We start from the raw sequence: 11333 nt of genomic DNA, 5'->3' as shown, positions 1-11333 counted from the left end.
GTTCGAGGGACGTCATCGAGCTGAACGTGTGTAGAACTCGGAGGTGCCGTACGTTCGGTACTTGATCGGTCGGATCGTGAAGACGTACGACTACATCAACCGCGTTGTGATAACGCTTCCGTTGTCGGTCTACGAGGGTACGTGGACAACACTCTCCCCTCTCGTTGCTATGCATCACCATGATCTTGCGTGTGCGTAGGAAATTTTTTGAAATTACTACGTTCCCCAACACGAAGGACATAACAGTGTATTCGTAAAGACCGTACCGAGTGGTGAACGCGGTCTTAGGAATATCTTCCTTCTTAATCTTGAGTTGATGATATCCCGTCCTCAAATCAATCTTTTAGAATACTTTGGCCCCACTGAGTTGATCAAATAGATTGTCAATCCTCGGCAGTGGATACTTGTTTTTAATGGTGACGTCATTCCGCTGTCGGTAGTCTACACACATTCGTAGACTGCCATCCTTTTTGTCCACGAAGATTGCTGGTGATCCCCACGGGGAAGAGCTTGGACGAATGTATCCTTTTTGCAGCATCTCATCCAGTTGTTTCTTCAATTCCACCAATTCTGAGGAGGGCATCTGATAATATTTCTTATGTATCGGGGTGGTTCCAGGCACTAGGTCAATAGCGAACTCCAATTCCCGGTCTGGTGGCATGCCGGGCAATTCTTCAGGAAATACATCTGGATACTCACTGACCACTGGGATTAATTCCACCTCTTCTGTCACGGCTGCGAAAACCATATCCTTCGTGGGGATGCGCTTGCGGGCATAAAAACTGGTAGTGCGACCTTCCATATTTTTCACGGTAACTTCTCTGGTCGCACAGCTGATGCAGACTTGGTATTGGGTTAACCAATTCATGCCCAGAATGACATCCAATTTGTTGCAATCGATGATTATCAACGATGTTCAAAACTTGACGCCCTTGATGTCAATCTCCAAATTTCGGCAAACGAGATTGCTTCTGAGGAGGGATCCCGGGGATTGTACCAGCATGTGTTTTCCCAAAAGCGAGCAAGAAAAATTGTTTTGGGAAGCAAAACTCCACGAAATAAAAGAGTGGGAAGCCCCAGAGTCAAATAACATTACGGCGGGTATGTCGTTAACGAGAAACATACCAATGACGACTTCCGGGTCCTCTTGGGCTTCGTCTGCGGAGATGTGATGAACTTGCCCTTGGATTATATCGGGGGCGGAATACTGCTCCATGTAGTTGACTTGCGGCCGAAATGGGGCGACGTGCTTGGTGTTCTTGGGACATTGTCGGGCGTAGTGTCCGGTTTGACCACAGCTGAAGCACGAATTGTTGCGCTGGCAATCATCGCGCACCGGGCTGGTCACGACATTCTTGACTTGTGTAGCAGTCTTGTTGACGTTCTGCTGCCAATTGGGTTTGTACTCCACCTGAGTCTGTTGCCATGTACGAGCCTTTTGCACTGGTTGCATATCCTTCTTGGGCTCGAATTTGCGCTTGTGCTCATTAGCAGCTGGCTTGTTGTCGTGCAGGAGCTTGTGTTCCCTCTCGGCGATGAGGGCCTTGTTCACCAGAGTCAGGAAGTCCGGGAAATCAAACATACTGAGAGTGCACCGGAGATGTTGATGTAGGCCTCCAAGGAATCGGTCGATCTTCCACTCTTCTGTGGCCACATCATGGAGAGAATAGCGGGCCAGATGGTTGAATTTATTCAGATACTCGACGACGGTCATGCTGCCTTGAGTGAGAGCGAGAAATCCCCGTTGCTTGAGCTTCATGACTCTGGTGGGAATATGATATTTGCGGAAATGATCCTTGAATTTTGTCCAAGTAATTTCCTCGTCGGCAGGCCATATTGCTTTGGCATTATCCCACCATATAGCGGCAGCTCCTTCGAGATAATGCGTTGCGAAGGGAACCTTGTCTCCGTCATCTGTGCGAGCAATTTCTAGTTTTCTTTCAATAGTCCTTAGCCAGTCGTCGGCGTCCAAAGGATCAGTAGCATGGCTGAAACTGGGAGGCTTGGTTCACTGAAAATCTGATAGCTTGGAATGATAGCCATTCTGGTTTCCATTCTGCCCAACCATAACTTGTATACTTTTCAGTATTTCCAGCAGATCGTTGCTCCTTCTTTCTTCAAACATTCGCAGGATTTGCTCGGTGGAAGGCGGTTGTGGCGGTGGAGGCAGAGATGGCTGGAATGGTTCAGGGGAATGTCCTGCCTGTCTTGCGGAACGACGGACAGGGACATCCTCACCAGCTTGACTGCTGCTGCCTCCACGCGGCATCCTATTTTTCGTTTTCCCAATACATAGCAACCATGATGAGAAAATTCCAAAATGGGGGAAAAACCAATGACAAATCCCAGAAGAAAGCAACGAATAAAACCAAGTCAAAAAAGAGTCCAACATGAAAATAAACATCGCAATGGGTCTACTACCCTCGTACATGAAACTACGCATCATGACAAGTGCGATTACAGCCATACATCATGCTCATGACTACCACGATACTCTAACGATCTACTGCTCGGATGGTGCTGCTGCAGGCTCGTCTCCTGAGCCGGACCCAGATCCTGAACTGATAGTAGAGACCTCCGGGGGAAGAGAGGTGCGCTGGCGCTGCCTTGAGGGCTCTCCCTCAGGGGCAGGCGGGGGATGGGATCTAAGCATAGGAGTGGCAGGAGTAGCGACAAGAGAAGACCATGCAGCAGGAGCGCTGCGAGGGTTCACCGTCAAAGGGTTAACGGTACCCTGCGAGGTCATCGTAGGAACAGAGGTGGGAGGAGCAGAAGTGTAGATGACAGCGGGAAGAGGGTTCCTTATACGAGCAGCAGCGAGAGCGGCGCGAGCGCGTGAGAGCTCCCGAGCTAACTTGTGGTTAAGGAGATGGATAGCGGTGATGTAGCATGCAAGGTGGCTAGTGGGACGATCGCACGCCGGATTAATCAAAGGAAAGCGGATATGCCCATTCTCGTGCAGAGATGGGTAGAAGAAAAGTCCAGGGTGGGTGTGCATGCGAACCTCATTGTAGCGCAAGTCTACAAGAGCCTCGATAGCAGCAAACTGGACCGCCTGAGATGACGTAGAAGCAAGACCACCCTTAGACGAATGAGTGTAAGCGCCGGATGGGGAACTGTGGTGTAGAGTGACCTCAGCATAATACTCATACAATGCACCGGCCAGATGCTCGCAATACACCCGATACTCTGGATCAGCACCCTCTGGATAGAGTCGTCGCCACACGTTCTGAAGCAGGTGCGGTGATGTGCACGGAGCTGGCTCAGGATGGTACAAGATCGGTACTGGTGCCATCTACACTCACAAACCATACGGTTAGTAATAACAACAATAAGTTATGCATGCAATGCAACAACCAATTCCTATGTCTACCGGCACTCAAACGAAACTACCCACCGTTTTACTAACGCACTACCGGTCTAGCGTGTCCTACAATCAGCGCAGCTCTGATACCAGGCGTTGTGGCACCCCGGCTCAGAGCAACCGGTTTACCCTGCATTGCCAGCCCAGAGATCGAGTCTTCTGGCAATACACAACAACATGGTACAGAAATAACCGCTTTATTGATACTAGCGTGGTACAAAGGTCTGATATTACATCGAGATTCGAGGCCAAGCGGCACACACGGTGCTGCTAGACAGTATGTACATTATTTAATGAACATGGCTGGGGCCTCGATCACACGAAACTACGCGGCAGCGGAAGAACGACGTAGCGGAACTCCATGGCACAGGGACACCGACGTGGACACGGCCTAGACACGAGATGCGCTCCGATGCAAATCAACTTGCCTGAAAGCTGGCATGACACGCCAGGTCAGTACATTGAATGTACTTGCAAGCTCACAACAAACATAAGCATGATGACAGACAGTATCATGATAATTAATCAAGTTAAATTAATGCAAGAAATTACTACAAATGCAAAGCTATGCAAAGCAACCAAACAGCGCACCGAGTCACACGGACTCGCTTACCAGACGGTTACCTCGTAACCAAACGGTGACCACACCGGGGTCACACCTGAAACCAATCACTCATGAACACCTCGAGTGTGTTCACCACGAAACAATGCATCACAACAATTACTAGTTTGCAAGATTAATTATAAAAATTGATCCATGGTGTGACTTACTCCCGAGTCTTGCCCATAACCGAGGGCGCGGCTATTGATAGATTAAATACACTCTGCAGAGGTAGCGCACTTTGCCCACACTACGAAATACCTGGCCTCGTACTCCCATTCGGGTGGACCAAAGTATTCTGATGAAACCCTCCCTTTGCCATGCACTCTCCCCGGCCACTCCGACCATCTCCCTCTCAGGGCTAGGTCTTGGGTGGCCCCGTGTTTACCAAAGACACCAACGGCCACCGTCGTGGCAAAACGGTCCCAAACGGGGACAAGGTACCATAAAAACAAAATGAGCACACAAGGTTATGTCTGCCTACCGGGCCAGGGTATGCACGCCCATAACCTTCCCTCGCGGGAGGCACCGCTGAGAGCCACGACAAAGGACCGAATCAAGACCTTCCCATTAGGTAAATGTGGTCGCACTGAATTAAAAACCCGATTCAGTGGCACCATGATGTGATCAACATCATATTCAGGTTGAACTTAATCAAGTATTAACTTTCAGAAAAACTTTTTATTACTAACATGGCATCATACCGGAAATCATGCAACTACTCGTCACACAGAGCAAGCAACTCTTAAGCATGGATCAAAACAAGCAACATAACTATCTTGCAATACTAAGATCAGAAACTTCTCTGGTTATAACTCATTTTTATCTACAAACAACATTTTTATTAGTTCATCATTTAGTTGAAAACTATTACTAGCAAAAAAATAGATACCATAACTTTCCATAACAAAATATCTAGTGCAAAATCTTACTCTACTTAGCCAAACAATTCTATGAACTCAACCAGAAGCTAAAACAAGCATATCAAGCATCATGAAACAACTAGCAATTAACCATATTAATTTATCAAATTTTAAATGCAAATAAAGACTCATATTCAAGTAGAAAATCATACATATTGAAATAACACCATCAAATGATGTTGTGGCTTGCCTTAGTGCAGAGAAGGGTCACACTCCTCCTGGTTAGCTTCAAGGCAAGATCCTCCTTTTGAAAATATTTTAAAACACAAAAATAAATGTCAAAACACATTCTGAAAATCACCAGAAATTCTAGACAGCAAGGAAAAATCCACCTTTTGGTGTGATGCTAGAGCTTTCTGTAACAAAGACAATGCAAAAAGAATCAATTCATTTGGACTTATGGTTTAGAAATGGTGGCTGGTCAAAGTTTAGTCAAATTTATGAAATAAATTTGAATAAATAGAAAATCCTTGGGGGTGACGTCGAAGGCGTAAAGTGGGAGTGCGCCTCCACTCGTACCGCTTCAGGCGCGAGTGGTGAGGCTGACACTGGGCCCCACCAGTCAGGAGAGAGGCAAGGGGATCGAGATCAGAGGGGAGGCGGTGCTTCGCCAGAGCTCATGCCGGCGACGAGGGGGTTTGGGGCTAGGCTAGAGGGATAGATCGGAAGCGGGGCTCGCGGCGCACCTGCCCGTACCCGTGGCTTGGCGAAAGGTGGACGGAGCTGGTCGCAGTCAAGCTCGCAAGCTTCGGTGGCGAACGGGGTTCGCCGGAGAGGTGGAAGTCGGTGGCTAGAGGCAGCTCCGAGGGCTTGGCGGGGTCCAGGCAGCTCCAGCAAACCACCAAGGCCCTGCCCAAGTAGCTGCTTGAGCTCGAGAGGCCCTGGAGGCGGCAGCTGGCTTGCGGGGATCACTGGAGTCCTCGGGTCGGGGCGACGGCCAGAGGCCTGCCCGACCGGGCTTCTGCTCATCTACGTGTTCGTGGAGGTGGTGTGGAGTGGTGCGTGGCTAGCGAGGGAGGCGGGGTGGCTTTATATAGCCGGAGCAGGGGGGACGTGTCGCCGCCGGAGCGCTTTGGACACGCGGCGAACGTCGACGAGAGGCTCCAACGTGAGGGGACAGGGTGCAGCGTCAACGCCGGCGCTTGCCCACGCTCGCGGACGAGCACAGGAGGCGGTTTGAGATGGGGACAAGCACACGCGCGCACTGTGCCGTTTTGGCCGCGACTTGACCAGGCTTGCTGCGGTGGCTCCGGCGTCGGCGAGCGCCAGGGAGGGGTCATGGGTGATGGGTCGAGGGTTGTGGCACGTTGCGGCAGTCGGAGGCGAGCGCTTGCATTCACACGCGCGAAACAGAACGCAAAGCGCCAGCTAGAGCACGTCGAGACGCTGCCAGGCGCCGTGTCCTCGCACGGTCACCAAGCTGGCATGGCCAAAACGACGGCCAGGAGCGGCCAAACCTTGTCTACAAGCTTGACCGTGCAGTGCTACGTCTAGGAGAGGTGATGGATCATACCCAGGACGACCAGACGCGACTCTACCAAGCTGGCAAGTTTCTGGTCAAAAACTTGGTCGCCAAGTTTGCCACCTTCTAGAAGGCCATTAGGGATAATCTCCTGGGGTTTAGGGTTTCTTAGGAAGGTCTTTAAGCTCAAGAAATCTCAAGGCCAAAAGCTCAAGGAAAAATGCACTTGCTGTACAAAGTGCATTTCTGGTCCAGAAGTGAAAAGATTTTCTACAGAAAAAATATTACAAAAAGTGATGCAATATTTTTGCATGGGAATATGTGCCATTGTCCTAAGAATATTTAGGAATTATCTTAGATTTTTCTGAGCAAGAAAAATTGAGGTTGCTTTGGAGCACAAAGTTCTGAAATGAGCTTAAGAGAGAAAAATGAATATTTTCCTTTTAGGAAAAATATTCATTTTATTATATTGGGAATTTTTGGGAGGAATAAGGTAGATAGGTCACTTGGGTGAAAGCCAAGGATATGCCCAAGTGACAAGTCCATTTGAATTGATCCAAAAATCCAAATCAAATCAGGGCAAAAACCACGATGAAAATCAAGTCCGGAAAGAGAGAGAAGGCAAGTCCGGTAAAAAGAGAGAAGGCAAAATCCAGGTTGTCACAAACTAATTAAGGGTATTCTTTGTAAAGACCACTCTCATCTCCTATAGTGGTGAAAGTGACATTGCATGTGCGACAATTGCCATAACCTTGGATTTTTTTATACATTCGTTTTTTCATAATGTTTTATCTTTTGAATCGTGGATCCGGATCATGAACCGTTTTCACCGTTGTGTTTCTTGCGTCAAGCTTCGAAACTAGATCCCATGTTAATAGGCATGGGCAAACTTTCTTTGAAAAAATGAAAACCAAAAAAAGTGGGAACAAAAAAACCAAAAAGCACATTGTGTGCCTTTTCTCTTTTCGAGAAGCACATATATGCTTTTTCACATGGTGTGATTCATGAGAGAGAGAAAAAGATTTTCTTTTGGGAAAAAAAGAAAAAATAGGCAAAATATGAAAATCATGAAAAGAGACAAAAACATGTCCAAACACGTATGTGTGATGCCCCTGCCTCGACCGTGCACTAATCATACACGCACATGCGCACGATCAAGGTCAGAGACTCACGGGAAGATATCACAACACAACTCTAGACAGAAATTCAAACATAAGGGAGTTATATTACAAACCAAGGGTCACGAGGACCCGGATACATAAGTCAGCGAAAGCATCAATATCTGAGTACAAATATAATTAAACAAGTTTGCCTTAAGAAGGCTAGCAAAACAACGACAACTAGATCAAAAAGGCGCAGGCCTCCTGCCTGGGGCCTCCTAACTACTCCTGGTCGTCTGTCTCCATGTAGTACTAGGCTCCGTCGGTGTAGTAGTAGTCATCGACGGGATCAGCTGGCTCCTGGGCTCCGTCATCTGATCGCAGCAATCCGGTAAAGGGAAAAAAGGTAGCAAAGCAATCGTGAGTACTCGTCCAAAGTACTCGCAAAACTTATATCAGATATAAACTAAGTATGCATCAGCATGAATGGAAGGGGTTGTATGTGTGGACTATACTGTAGAATGTTAGAATAGAGGGGTAAGGCCTAGCCTATTGAAGACTAGCATCTTGCAGAGTCTTGCAGCAACAGAAGAGAGTAGAGTAACATAACATATAGTAACAAGTATATATTAGCCATGCCCAGAGATCCTTCCTCGACTCCTTGTGAGAAAATGATCCCGGAGCTATCATATCAGTTTAGCATCACAAGTATCCAGTTCTAGTTGTAGTAGATCGGGATACAACTCCGAGCGTCCGTTACTATGGACACAACTATTCGAATAGATTACTTCCCTGCAGGGGTGCACCAGCTTACCAAAAACGCTCGATTAACTTCGCCCGGACACACTTTTCCTGGTCATGCCCAGCCTCGGCTAATCGACACACCGTGCTCCTACCTAGGCTCAACAAAGAGGTCAGCACGCCAGTCTACATCCTAAGCGCGAAGGGGTCAAGGGCCAATCGTTCTAAGCACTCCTACGTGTTGCGTACGCGGTCCGGACCAGACCGACCTCCTTATACAAGCGCAGGCAGTTACCGTCCACCCGGGCGCGCGCCACTCAACTGCTGATATCTGTGAGATTTCGAAAGAATAGTACGACGTCGAGTGCCCATACTTATTCCCGCGTGGTGGTTAGTGCGAAATGGCCAGAGGCCTACTCAGATCACATATCCAAACCGTTAGTGTATTGGGAGCTCGCGGCGACGACCAGTGATCCTGTCGCCCCGTCTCGCAGACTTACAACAAGGGCCAGGCCCATCCTTCTCCTAGGGCGGTCTCTGCCTGCCAGGTCATGCGGCGTCATTAACTCTCGTGGGTACCATTAGGGGCAACCCGTCTTCATTAGAGGACTGCAATAACTCTCGCGGGTACCCTTGGGGTCGACCCGACTTCTACACAGGACGGTAGTAATATTCAAAGTAATAGTGTGTCCATAACATCAAGGGAATCTGAGGAATCATCCTCATTAGTTCTCATTCGATGTAAAATGTCAAGGTGAACTCGGAGGAATCACCCTCAATGGGTTCACGCTTGAGGTGTTGCACAACAGAGTCATCCTCGGGAGTGGTGAGTGAAGAATCACCCTCGATAAACCACAACTGAGGTGCTACACTACAGAGATATCATCGGAAGTGAGAAAGGAGGCATCACCCTCGGCACTCGATAGTAGCTCTGCAGAGTCGTACAACTAAGGGGGGTGCTGGTGGTGTGTTCGGTCTGCGTACATCGATCACATCGATCGAGACACCCGGTAGTAAAGCATGGCAAGAAGGACAAGGGTGTGGGGCTACTGATGGATCACTAACCAGCCTATACTAAGCATATAGGACAATAGGTGAATTATCAAAGCAGGTTACAAAATTAGGCTATGCATCAGAATACGAGCTATCGAATAGCAGTAGTAAAATCAAATGCAAGCATGAGAGAGAAAGAATGGGCGACATGGAATGATCAAGGGGGTTTTGCTTGACCGGAAGCTCTGCTGAAAGGGGCTGGTCGTCAGGAGCGTAGTCGTACACAGCGGCGTCAGCGTCAGTCTCGCGGTCTTCCAGAGAAGAAGAGGGGGGAGAATATAAAGCACACAGATGTAGCACAATGCATGACAATGTGATATGCTATGCTAGGGGTGACCTAGTGCAGTGCTAAGTGTTATAGACGGAGCGGAAAGATATCCGGAAATATTTTCCTGGCTTTAGGCATTTATTTGTCTAACGATCCGGAGGGGAAAGGTTCCATGTTTGCAGTGTTAGAGGCATGTGGCAGTTATGTGGATGACATTTTCGGATTTGTCTTATTTTCTTGATCATTATATATATATATATATATATATATATATATATTATTTCCATCTGAGTTATGGTTTATTTTATATGATTTTTCAAGTTTTAATGATTTTCTAAAATTTCTGGAATTTATTTAAATTTCGAATTATAACAGTAAAATGCTATGGCTACACACTCTGGGCTAGGCACAGTGGATGATAGGTGGGTCCAGAGGGCCCAGTTGACCCAGTCAACATTTGACTGGTTAACTATTATTATTCAATGGGGCCCAGGACACAGATTTAACATTTTCTTTTAATTGGTTAATTAGAGGTGGGGCCACATGTCATAGGGAAATTAGACTAATTAGGAGGGGGTTTAGCTTAAAGGGAATTAGCCCCTAACTAACGAAGGGCCGGCCTCATCCAGAGAGCCAGCTGGCCACAACAGCAACAGCAAATGGCAGCGGGCAGCAGCGACGCTAGCAGGGAGCAGGAGCGGCAGCAAGCAGTAGCAACAGCAGGTAAGAGGAGCAACATCGGCAAGAGGAGCAACAACAAAATAGCAGCAACAGCGGCAAGAAGCAAGCAGCTGCAGGGAGCAGCAGAAGCGGCAAGAGCAGCAGCAACTCGAGGGGCGAGCGGGGCGAGGCCGTGCGCAGGCGGGCGGGCGTGGAGGCGCGGCCGGGCGCAGGGCAGGGCGTGGGCGGCGCACGGGAGCGCGACCACGGGCACGCACGGACGCGGTGAGTGCGAGCTCACAGGGAGCTCGGGCATGGCGGGGCGGCGGCTCTACGGCGACGGTGAAGAGGGGAAAAGGGGGAATGGACGGCGGAGCTCACCGCTAGCGCGATGGCGAGGTCGGGGAGGCCGGGGACTGGCCGGAGAGGCGGTGGTGACGGCGAGACGACGATGATGTGCGGCGGCCGAACGAAGAAGATGAAGATGGCGTCGGCTCGAGGACATCCTGGCTTGAGCTAGTCCCCAAGATGGACGAATCCAGCCGCGGTGGACCTCCTGGACGTGTTGCCGCACGCCGGAGACGGCTGTGGCCGCGACGATGATGGCGAGGCAGCGGTAACCGCGAGTTGTTCGAGCTCGAATTCGAGCAGAAGAGGAGGGGCGATGGGGATCGAGGGGGCACTGAGTGAGACGGGGGCTAGGGTTTCGGTGGACGCCTTTATAGACCGAGGGAGGCGACGTGGTGGCCATCCGGCCATGGCGCCGTGGGATGGCTGCCACGCCAAGCCTCCGTAGTCCGTACAGAGAAGAAGGGGATGGTTGGTTGGTGGGCTGGACTGTGCACTGTAGCAATGGGTTACAAGTGCACAGTAGTAGTTAGGCCTTTTCCTTTTTATGTTATTTTATTTTCTGTTTTGTTTTATAGCAGGAGTTTTTTATTTTATTTAGCCATCAAATGACATTTATAAAATATGGGACTTGGCCAAATATTTAATTTGCAATATTTGGCACTGCCAAAAAAAGTTTCGAAAATATTTGGAGCTATTTGAATTTTGCATAAATGGAAAGGTGAATAAATAGGCTGATTTGGTACTGTTTTAGTTGCTAGAGCCAAATTAAGCAAAGAAGTGATGTTGTTTTCCTTAAAAAATAATTGTTAT

The 11333-nt window shown here is 48.7% G+C and overlaps 1 long non-coding RNA gene across 1 annotated transcript; it reads right to left on the bottom strand.

The window, feature by feature from the left end:
- Positions 1-7529: 7529 nt before the first annotated feature.
- On the bottom strand, positions 7530-10947 carry LOC120965918 (uncharacterized). The gene is made up of 2 exons (XR_005758893.3): positions 10554-10947; positions 7530-7824 (listed from the first exon to the last, which is right to left on the bottom strand). It is a non-coding gene; the product is annotated as an uncharacterized lncRNA (long non-coding RNA).
- Positions 10948-11333: the final 386 nt, after the last annotated feature.

This window comes from Aegilops tauschii, chromosome 6 (assembly GCF_002575655.3).
Source record: "Aegilops tauschii subsp. strangulata cultivar AL8/78 chromosome 6, Aet v6.0, whole genome shotgun sequence".
NCBI classification, from domain to species: domain Eukaryota; kingdom Viridiplantae; phylum Streptophyta; class Magnoliopsida; order Poales; family Poaceae; genus Aegilops; species Aegilops tauschii.
Note: the sequence above shows the minus strand (reverse complement) of the source record. Positions and strands in the feature narration are given on the sequence as shown.